The sequence below is a fragment of the Hemitrygon akajei genome, chromosome 17 (genome assembly GCF_048418815.1).
Source record: "Hemitrygon akajei chromosome 17, sHemAka1.3, whole genome shotgun sequence".
NCBI classification, from domain to species: domain Eukaryota; kingdom Metazoa; phylum Chordata; class Chondrichthyes; order Myliobatiformes; family Dasyatidae; genus Hemitrygon; species Hemitrygon akajei.
Window position 1 is genome coordinate 68,419,519 of NC_133140.1, and position 12,393 is coordinate 68,431,911.

A 12,393-nucleotide genomic window follows, 5' to 3' on the forward strand; every position below is an offset into this window, starting at 1 on the left:
GTACCTTTCCGTAGTGAATACTGAAGCAGAGTATTCATTAAGCATCTCTGCTGTCTCCTCCAGTTCCATAGACACTGTCACACTTGATTGGTCCTATTTTCTCACATCTTATCCTCTTGCTCTTCACATACTTGTAGAATGCCTTGGTGTTTTCCTTAATCCTGCTCGCCAAGGCCTTCTCATGGCCCCTTCTGGCTCTCCTAATTTCATTCTTAAGCTCCTTCCTGCTATCCTTATAACCTTCTAGATCTCTATCATTACCTAGTTTTTTTGAACCTTTCGTGAGCTTTTCTTTTTTTCTTGACTAGATTTTCATCAGCCTTTGTACACCACTGTTCCTGTCCTTTCCGTCTCATTGGAATGTATCTATGTAGAATGCCACGCAAATATCTCCTGAACATTTGCCACATTTCTGTTGTACATTTCCCTGAGAACATCTGTTCCCAATTTATGCTTCAAAATTCCTGCCTGATAGCTTCATATTTCCCCTTACTCCAATTAAATGCTTTCCTAACTTGTCTGTTCCTATCCCTCTCCAATGCTATGGTAAAGGAGATAGAAATATGATCACTATCTCCAAAATGCTCTCTCACTGAGAGATCTGAAACCAGGTTCATTTCCCAATACCAGATCAAATACAGCCTGTCCTCCTTTAGGCTTATTTACAAATTGTGCCAGGAAACCTTCCTGAACGCACCTAACGAACTCCATCCCATCGAAACCTCTTGCTCTAGGGAGATGCCAATCAATATTTGGGAAATTAAAATCTCTCACCACGACAGCTCTGTTATTATTACAGCTTTCCAGAATCAGTCTCCCTATCTGCTCCTTGATGTCCCTGTTGCTATTGGATGGTCTATAAAAAACACCCAGTAGAGTTATTGACCCCTTCCTGTTTCTAACTTCCACCCACAGAGACTCAGTGGACAATCCCTCAATGATTGCCTCTTTTTCTGCAGCCGTGACACTATCTCTAATCAGCAGTGCCATGCCCCCGCCTCTTTTGCCTCCCTCCTTGTCCTTTCTGAAACATCTAAAGCCTAGCACTTTAAATAAGCATTCCTGCCTCTGAGCCATCTAAGACTTTGTAATGGCCACAACATCATAGCTCCAAATATTGATCCACACTCTAAACTCATCTGCTTCGTTCATGATGCTTTGTGTATTAAAATAGACACATCTCAAACTATCGGTCTGAGTGCATCCTTTCTCTATCACTTGCCTACACTCCCTCTCTTACTGTCTCCAAGCTTTCTTTATTTGTGAGCTAACAGCCCCTTCCTCCATTTCTTCAGTTCAGTTCCCAACCCCCAGAAATTCTAGTTTAAACTCTCGCCGATAGCCTTAGCAAACCTCCCTGGCAGGGTATTGGTTTCCCTTGGATTCAAGTGCAACCCGTCCTTTTTGTATGTGTCACGCCTGCCCCAAAAGAGATTCTAATGATCTAGAAATTTGACTCCCTGCCCCCTGCTCCAATTCCTCAGCCATGTATTTATCCTCCACCTCATTCTATTCCTGACTCACTGTCACGTGGCACAGGCAGTAATCCCGAGATTACTACCTTTGAGGTCCTGCTTCTCAACTTCTTTCCTAACACCCTGTAGTCTGTTTTCAGGACCTCCTCCCTTTTCCTACCTACGTCGTTGGTACCAATATGTACCACAAACTCTGACTGTTCACCTTCCCACTTCAGGATATCGTGGGTGAGATTTTGTGGGCAAAAATACCTTGTTAATGAGAGAGGTCAGAAGAAAATGGCTGGACCGGTTCAAACCGCCAGGAAGGGAAAATTCCTGACAAGAAAGGAAGTAACTCAAATAATCACACATTACAACAGTGGTGTGCAGAAGAGCATGTTTTAACACACAAGTCAAGCTTTAAAGCAAATGGGCTACAGCAGCAGAAGACCTTGAACGTGCACTCAGTGACACCTTTATTAGGCACCCGAGGTACCTAGTAATGTGGCCCTTGAATGTATTTCACCTAAAAGGTCTAAAAGCTTCTGAGCTTTTACTGTTCAACGTGCTGTAAATGGCAAGCACTCTGGTGCAGCGTGCATGGTCTTTGTAATACACAGCAGTTACTAGAACAGATTACACTGACAGTAGCTCTTCAAGTCCAGCACTTGAGTGGACAGAGATAGCAGGCATATGGGAATACTGCCGCCTCCATGTTGGATATCATCCAGATTTGGAAGTCTATCACCATTCCCTCATTGAGGAATTCCTCACTCAATTGCACTGTGCGAGTACCTTCACCAGAAGGCCTGCTGTGGTTGAAGGCTTCTTAATGGGCAATAAGTGCTGTGCTTGTCAGTAATGACTGATGAATGAATACATAAATAAACAACAGATTCAAATGTAAACTGGGCCAAACTGTTTAATTCTGCTCTCATGATCTAAAAGTGACTCATGGCCTATTTTACTGTCTCATCCAGTTGGGGAGTGTATAGTTTTTGTGCCTTTCATGTGAAGTCAGCCAGACTATGCTCCAGGCAACAATTTAAACGAAGAATAAATTGAAAATTGAAAATCACCCATCTTATATAGGAAGAGGTTATACAAACACAGCCCTTATTACCAGAAGGCATATAAATGGGAGCTATAAATTGTAATTATAAAACTAGCACTCAAGGAGGTTTTGTGGAGTATTGATGAAGTAGTTGTCAGTGTTCAGGACTGTTGTGCGGAGTAATTGGCAGCAACTTTGTGATCTCTGTGCACGCTTTTACAATTGTGAATACACCACAGTTGCCGGCAGCGACTTGCCAGGGAAGAGCAGGCTGATCTCCAATTCTGAATATCACATGGTGTTTCGCAAAGAAGAGGAACACTTACATTATGAATGATTATGAATTGCATGTTGGATTTGAGGTTATGGAAAGAACGTTTATCCCACTTTGCTTTGAATGGTAAGAAATTGTTGCAGGAGTTCATGTTAGAGCTTAGTCATTTGATTATTTCATTTATTTAAGTTTAAAGATACAGCACAGTTTCAGGCCTTTTCAGTCCAATGAGCTCGTGCTGCCCAAATACACCCATGTCACCAACTAGCCTACAAACATGTGTCTTTTGGAACGTGCTTGGAAGTTAGGACACCTGGAGGAAACCCATGTGGCTGAGGACTGAACGTACAAACTCCTTATAGACAATGTCAAGAGTTAAACCAGGGCTGCTGCCACTGTAAAGCATTATGCTAATTGCTACAATTCCGTGCTAGAAGAGGAGGCCCATTTAAAAAGGCATTCAGATGGTTATCAATTCTTTTAAAAGGGAATTTTAAATCTGTAATTGGCTGGTTAACTTTATATCTGAAAATGTTTCAGTGTGGTCAAGGTACTTAGTTTATGGTAAATGTTATGAGCTTTTTAAATGCTTGTGAATGTTAAAGAAAACCAGAAAGATTCAATGCTTTTAAAATATTTCAGTTTACAGTTTTGACTAAATTTGAGGGCGTTTTAGTCAATTGTCAGCTTTTATTGTATTGTATGCTTGCTCTGGGCAGTCTGTAATGCACAAAACACATTCTGACCACAAAGAATCCTTCCAGATGTTTCTGCAAAATTCTTCCTTGGAGGATTATGAAAGGTCTGCAATAATTTACCAAGGTCAGCAAGAATCCAGCAGTGCTTATAAAACTTACCTAAATATGAACATATGCTTTATAGGGTTTATAAACCATATTAAATTTTAAAGACAGTTATACGTTTACACAAGCAAATAAGACATGTAAAAACACAAAATGCTGGCAGAAAGCGGGCCAGACAGCATCTATGGGAGGAGGTAGTGACGACGTTTCGGGCCGAAACCCTTCATCAGGAGTGAAGTAACATGGGATGGTCGAGGGGGATAAGAAGTGGGGGGAGGGATAAAGTAGAGAGCTGGGAAGTGATAGGCTGGAGGGAAATGGGCTAGGGGGTGGAGAATTATGGGAAATAAAAGAGAAAGAAAGGTAGGGCTGGGGGGAGATTATAGTGAGGGGGGAAAAGAGAGAGAAAGAGAACCAGACTAAAATTATAGATAGGGATGGGGTAAGGGGGGGCAGGGGTATCAACAGAGGTCTGTGAGTTGAATGTTCATGCCGGCAGGTAGGAGGCTACCTAGGCGGGAGATAAGGAATTGCTCCATCAATCTGCGCGTGGCCTCATCTTGACGGTAGAGGAGGCCATGGACAGACATATCGGAGTGGGAGTGGTCTGTGGAATTGAAGTGTGTGGCTACAGGGAGATCCCGCCACTGCTGGAGGACTGAACTCCACTGTTCAGCGAAACGATCTCCCAGTCTGCGGTGGGTCTCCCCAATGTATAAATGGCCACATCGGGAGCACCGGATACAGTATATCACCCCAGTTGACTCGCAGGTGAAGAGGTGCCTCACCTGAAAGGACTGTCGGGGGCCTGGGAAGGTGGTGAGGGAAGAAGTGTGGGGGCAGGTGTAGCACTTCTTCCGTTTACAGGGATGAGTGCCCAGAGGGAGGTCGGTGGGGAGGGATGGGGGGGATGAATGGACAAGGGAGTCGCATAGGGAGCGATCCCTGTGGAAAGTCGAGAGTGGGGGGGGGGGAGGGGAAGATGTGGCTGGTGGTGGGATCACGTAGGAGATAGCGGAAGTTACGGAGGAATATACGTTGGATCTGTAGGCTGGTAGGGTGATAGGTGAAGACCAGGGGGACTCTATCCACCACTCCCACTCCAACATATCTGTCCATGGCCTCCTCTACTGTCAAGATGAGGCCACACGCAGGTCGATGGAGCAATACCTTATCTCCCTCCTGGGTAGCCTCCTACCTGCCGGCATGAACATCCAACTCACAGACCTCCGTTGATACCTCTGCCCCCCCCTTACCCCCATCCCTATCTATTATTTCAGTCTGGTTCTCTTTCTCTCTCTTTTTTCCTCCCTCACTATAATCTCCTCCCAGCCCTACCTTTCTTTCTCTTTTATTTCCCATAATTCTCCACCTTCCCCCTAGCCCATTTCCCTCCAACCTATCACTTCCTAGCTCTCTACTTTATCCCTCCCCCCACTTCTTATCCCCCCCTTGACCATCCCATGTTACTTCACTCCTGATGAAGGGTTTCGGCCCAAAAAGTCGTCGCTACCTCCTCCCATAGATGCTGTCTGGCCTGCTGAGTTCTGCCAGCATTTTGTGTTTTTATTTATTTCCAGCATCTGCAGATTCACTCGTGTTGCAAATAAAACATGTATATGTTTATGAGCATATAAAATATATAGAATGCTCTTTAGTTGGCTATAGAGTATCCTTAGAAAATCTGCACATTAGACAATAGTAGATCTGCAAAATCTGCTTTGTGTTGAAGCACATAGCCTCCCATCATGTTTGTTTGTAAAAGACCTTTAGTACATCTGTACTGGACTAAAAACAAGTAGGTTTGCTCAAAATACTGTTACAACAATACTTTTTCTTGGTTTATACCCTTACCTATTCTAATGCCTGGGCATTAGGGAACTTTGAAAACCTGTTCTTGGCTTGCTTTTTCTTAAACTTACAAATTTGTACAATAACGGGATCTTTCACAAATCAGTTGATATTGCTGGAACTTTTTAATTTACTGGAATGCTTATTCAGCATAGCATGAGGAGTCAGAAGAACAACTTGTGAATGCAGTTATCCTAAAGCTCTTTGGAAGCCCAAGGCCTAGCGTAGGGATTGTGGAACTTTCAGAGGTATCTGAGAATGTGAATCTTCTCAAACATTTCAACATAGCCCAGTTGGATTTTATCACCATTTTCCATGAAGACTTAGAATACTTTTGATTAATGTTGTGAAAAATTCAGAATCATGTTTATTATCACTGACTTATGTCATGACATTTGTTGTTTTGTGACAGCTATATAATGCAATACAAAAACATATAAATTACAATTTTAAAAATATATATTATTTAAATAAGTAATCCAAAAAGAAGAGCAAAAATAATGAGGTAATCTTCATGGATTCATTGTCCCTTCAGAAATCTGATGGCGGAGAAGAAGAAGCTGTTCCTTTGAGTGTGTGACTTCACGTTTCTGTTCCTCCTCTCTGATGGTAGTAATGAGAAGAGGGCATGGTCCTGTGTGGTGAAGATTCTCAATGATGGATGCCGCCTTTTTGAAGCATCACCTTGTGCAGATGTCATTAATGGTGGAGAGACTTGTGCCCATGATAGAGCTCGCTGAGTTTATTATCTTCATGTTGACTGGACTGGAGTCGCAAATGGTCTATTCTGGAGATTAATGATTCATTAATAATCATTCTATTCCCTTTTTGGTTATATTCAATGTCATGTATTGCATGACCAATACATGAAGTCAGTATACCTATAAAGGAAGCTCTATAATGAATCATTGCTGAGATCCCACACAATAATGGGGAAGTCATCAGTGTGTGCTGCTTCATGCCTCTTAATCATAGTTCTCAGTTCTTCTGCCAGCTTGACGTTTGCCTAGGGTGTAATGCCAGCAGAATAACAGCAGATAACTCACGGGCATCATGAGTAGCATAGCAGTTAGCCCGATGCTATTACAGCTTGGGGAACTCTGGAGTTCGGAGTTCAATTTCAGTGCCATCCTGTAAGGAGTTTCTGTACGTCTTCCCTATGAAATGAGTGGGTTTTCTCCAGCTCCTCTGCTTTCCCCTCACAGTCCAATGATGTATCCGGTAGGTTAATAGGTCATTGTAAATTGCCTCGTGAGTAGGAAAGGGTTAATCGGTTCGTCGGAGGTGGATGGGGTGGTATTGCTCAAAGGGCTGGAATGGTCTACTCAGCGCTGTGTCACTAATTAAAATAAGATTTTAAAACTCCATTGGCAGATGGTATGGATGACATTTGTCCACCGGGTGCTCCAGATTGGGGGAGCAGGATTGAGACAAACTGTTCTGTTTGAGCACTACCCTGAAGCGGCAAACGCCACCGCCTCTACCTTTACCTGATGATGCTGATCCCAAACCCGAGGGATTGTTCAAGAAAGAGAGCAGTTTACAAAGTAAACAAATCTATTATATTTTTCAACAGGTTTACTTGGGAATACAGTATTTTGGAATAACTTTATGTGCTGGTCCATGACACTTGAGGATGACATTTGCATAACAGGAACATTGAGCACATATTAAACGTTTCTTGTTTCCAATCATCCAAACAACACTTCATTTGGACCACAGATCCATAACATGTCATTGAACAATAAATGCTTGAGGGAGATTAGGAAATATTAAACTAGGCAGTTCATCCAGATGATGCCATAAATCACAGACAGTAACTGGAGAAGTTTATATTCATTGATTCCAGGTTTGTGCACTTTTACTCAATTTTGGCCATTTTTCTAAGCAGCAGTTAGAAGTAGTTTTTACTTGATGGAATTTGCATCAAAAGACCCATGATTAACACTGGGTTGGAAACATTTTTTTGTTGTTTATTCATGATTCATAGCAACATGGTCAAAGTGAATAAGAAAGCAAGCTATCAAAAGCAGGCAGTGGCACAAAAAAACAAATAGAGCACTTCAGATGTTAATAACAAAGGAACAAGGACAAATGTAGCGGGAGCAAATTTTATGTGGTCATTAGTATTACACACACAATATAGACTCTGGCATTGCGGCATTCCTGTTGTGAAGCTCAGCTCCAGTGGAACTAATCTATGAATATTTGGGTCACTGCGTTTTTCTGTTTTCTGTCAATCTCTTTCTTGTGTGCCTCCTACATTGCTTTGTTTTCATCTGTCTGATTAATTAGTTTTTGTGTGTGCTTTATTATTATGACACTATTACACTGGATGTAGGTTGTAAATAGAATATCATATTGGTCTGAAAGTTTGACGAAGGGTGCTAACAACCGTGGTCACTGGTTGCTTGGTTACTCAACGCACATTATACATGGAATGGGCCTCCAGCATGTACTTCAGTAAAGGAAGCTACCTCTGAACTGATCAGCAAGGCCCTGGACAATATATATACTGTAGTTTTGACAGCTAGCTGTCCTACTGCTTTGACAGACAGTTAGGCAGCATCCCTCCAGTCTGAACCAGCTGTGAAATCCATCAAAGAGCTTGAATGCTTCTAAACATTCACATTCAGGAACTAATAAGATTGAACATTTGATTAACAAGTTAAAACATTTAAATGGTTAAAACAAATGCATTTATTTTTGAATTAATTGATTTGTTAAATTACCTCTCCCATGCAACTATTCCTCCCCGACTCACCTGACACAAGTACCATGTGCAGATTCTACATGTAAATACTATGGAACTGCAGAATTTTGTATCCCACTGCTGGAACCTATGAAGGAAACATTGTGTTAATGTCATTAGGGCCACTGATTTATCAGAATCAAGTTTAATTACTCTCAATAATTTCTCCTTTGGCACCTCCCACTTCCTTCAAACAAAAGGTGCCGCCATGGGCACTCGCATGGGTCCCAACTATGCCTGCCTTTTTGTCAGCTATGTGGAACAGTCTATGGTCCAAGCCTACACTGGTGTCACTCCCCAACTTTTCTTGCACTACCTCGACGACTGCATTGGTGCTGCTTCCTGTACTATGCAGAGGACATTGACTTCATCAACTTTGTCTCCAACTTCCACACTGTCCTCAAATTTACCGTCCATTTTCAACATCTCCCTCCCCTTTCTCGATTTCTCTGTCTCTGTCTCTGGAAACAGCTTATCTACTGATGTCTTTTATAAACCCACTGATTCTCAAGGCTACCTGGACTTCCCACTATGTTACTTGTAAAAATACCATCCCTTTCTCTCAATTCCTCCATCTCTGCTGCATCTGCTCTCAGGATGAGGCTTTTCATTCCAGAACAAAGGAGATGTCCTCCTTTTCCAAAGAAAGGGACTTCCCTTCCTCCAGCATCAATGCTGTCCTCAACCGCATCTCTTCCATTTCACACACGTCTGCCCTCACTCCATCCTCCTGTGACCCTACCAAGGATCGGGTTCCTCTTGTCCTCACCTAACACTCCACCAGCCTCTGCGTGTAGCACATAATTTGTCATAACATTTGCCATTTCCAATGGGATCCTACCATCAAGCACAACCTTCCCTCCCCCCCCCCCCATCTTCTGCTTTCCACAGGAATTGCTCCCTAAGTGACTCACTTGTCCATTCATCACACCCCCACTGATCTCACTCTTGGCACTTACCCTTGCGAGCGGAACAACTGCTACACCTGACCTTACACTTCCTCCTTCATTGCCATTTAGGGCACCAGACAGTCCTTCCAGGTGAGGTAACACTTAACCTGTGAGTCTTTTGGGGCCATCTACTGCATCTGGTGCTCCTGGACTGACGTTCTGTATATTGATGAGACCCAGTGAAGGTTGGGAGACCATTTTGCTGAGCACCTACGCTCCGTGCGCCAGAAAAATTGGGATCTCTCAGTGGCCACCCACTTTAACTCCACTTCCCATTCTCATTCCGACATGTCAGTCCATGGCCTCCTGTACTGCCGCAATGAGGCAACACTCGAATTGGAGGAGCATCACCTTATATTCTGTCTGAGTAGCCTCCAACCTGATGGTATGAACATCGATGTCCAAACTTCTGGTGATGCTTCCCTCCCCCTCCACTTCAACCCCTTTCCCACTTCCCTTCCCTGCCTTATCTTCTTACCTGCCTATCACCTCCCTCTGGTGCTCCTTCCCCCTTTTCTTTCTTCCATGGCCTTCCGTCCTTTCCTATCAGACTCCTTCTTCTCCAGCCCTGTATCTCTTACACCAACTTCCCAGCTCTTTACTTCACCCCTTCCACCCCCACCCCATTTTCACCTATCACCTGCTGTTTATTCATTCTTTCTCTGACTCATCTTTTTTTTCTCCAGTCCTGATGAAGGGTCTTGGCCCGAAATGTCAACTGTACCCTTTTCCATAGATGCTAGCTGGCCTGCTGAGTTGCTCCAGCATTTTGTGCGTGTTGTTTGTATTCCCAGTGTCTGCAGATATCCTCCTGTTTGTTAATTACAGAGGAAATTGCACAGGCATGAGAGAGGAGTTGGCCAGACTTAATTGGAAAGGAACACTGGCAGAGCAGCAATGGTTGGAATTTCTGAAAGCAATTCAGAAGCTCAGGATATACAGTATACATCCCAAAGAGGGAGATGTATTCTAAAGGAAAGATGACACAACCGTGGCTAGCACCAGGAGTCAAAGCCAACAGAAAAGCTAAAGGGAGGGCATATCATTGGGCAAAACTTAGTGGGAAGTTAGAGGATTGGGAAACTTTAAGATCCAACAGAAGGCGACTAAAAAGTCATTGTGAAGGTAAAGATGGAATTATGAAAGCAAGCTAGCCAATAATATTAAAGAGGATACCAAAAGTTTCTTCAGGTATATGAAGTTCAAAAGAGAGGTGAGAGTTGAAATTGGACTGCTGGAAAATCATGCTGGAGAGGAAGTAATGGGTGACAATGAAATAGAGGACATACTGATTAAGTATTTTGTATCAGTCTTCACTGTGGAAGACACTAGCAGTATGCTGGAACTTCCAGGTATCAGGGGTCGTGAGGTGTGTGAAGTTACCATAACTAGAGATAAGGTTCTTGGGAAATTGAAAGGTCTGAAGGTAGATAAGTCACCTGGACCAGATGGTGTACACCCCATGGTTCTGAAAGAGGAGGCTGAAGAGATTGTGGAGGTATCAGTAATGATCCTTCAAGAATCACTAGATTCTAGAATGATTCTGGAAGACCAGACAGGTGCAGATGCTACCCCACTCTTCAAGTAGAGAGAGGTAGATGGAAGGAGACTATAGGCCAATTAGTCTGACCTCAGTGGTTGGGAAGATGTTGGAGTCGATTATTAATAATGAGGTCTCAGGGCATTTGAAGGTACATGATTAAATAGGTCATAATCAGCATGGAAATTTGATAGGGAGAAAGTAAAGTATGACGTAGCAGTGACCTCAGTGGTTGGGATGTCAGCAGAGCAGCGATGGTGTGAGTTTCTGGGAAAGATGAGGAAGGTACAGGATAGGTGTTTTCCAAAAATGAAGATATATGCAAATGGCAATACAGTACAAGCGTGGCTGACAAGTGTAGTCAAAGCTAATGTAAAAGAAAAGAGAGGGCATACAACAAAGCAAAACTAAATGGGAAGAGAGAGGATTGGGAAGCTTTTAAAACACTACATAGAGCAACTAAAAGAATCATTAAGAAGGAAAAGATGAAATATGTAAGCAAGCCAGCAAACAATTTCAAAGTGAATAGTAAAAGCTTTTTCAAGTATGTAAAAAATAAAAGAGAGATGAGAGTGGATATAGGACTGCTAGAAAATGAGACCGGAGAAATAATAACGGGGGACAAGATGATGACAGATGAACTAAATGAGTATTTTGCTCAGTCTTCACTGTGGAAGACACTAGCTGGTGCCAGATGTTGAAGGGTGTGAGGGAAGTGAAGTGAGTGCAGTTACCATTACAAGGGAGAAGGTGCTTAAAAAGCTGAAAGACCTGAGGGTACACAAGTCACCCGGACCAGATGAACTGCACCCTAGGGTTCTGAAAGCAGTAGTGGTAGAGATTGTGGAGGCATTAGTAGTGATCGTTCAAAAATCATTGGACTCTGGCATGGTGCCAGAGGACTGGAAAATTGCAAATGTCACCCCACTCTTTAGGAAAGGAGGAAAGCAGCAGAAAGGAAATTATAGAATGGTTAGTGTGATCTCAGTGGTTGGGAAGATGGTGGAATCAATTGTCAAGGATAAGGTTATGGAGTACCTGTGACACAGGACAAGATGGGATAAAGTCAGCATGGTTTCTTTAAGAAAACCCCGTTGGACAAACCCACTGGAATTCTTTAAGGAGATTACAAGTAGGTAAGATAAAGGGGGTGCAGTGGATGTTGTATATTTTGACTTTAAGAAGGCCTTTGACAAGGTGCCACACATGAGGCTGCTTACTACGCTAAGAGGCCATGGTATTACAGGAATGTTATTGGTCTGGTTGGAGCTTTGGCTGGAGGCAGCAAGTGGGAATAAAAGGATCCTTTCCTGGCTGTCTGCCAGTGACTAGTGGATTTCCACAGGGGTCGGTGTTGGGACCACTTCTTTTTATGCTGTATATCAATGATTAAATGTGGAATAGTTGGCTTTGTTGCCAAGTTTACAGATGATATGAAGATTGATGGAGGGGCAGGTTGTATTCAGGAAACAGGTAGGCAGCAGAAGGACTTAGACAGATTAGGAGACTGGGCAAGAGAGTCACAAATGAAATCCAATGTTGGAAAATGCATGGTCAAACACTTCAGTAGCAGAAATAAATGTGCGGAATATTTCCTAAACGGGGAGAAAATCCAAAAATTTGAGATGCAAAAGGACCTGTCGGTCATTGTGCAGAACAACCTAAAGGTTAACTTGCAGGTTGAGTCGGTGATGAGGAAAGCAAGTGCAGTG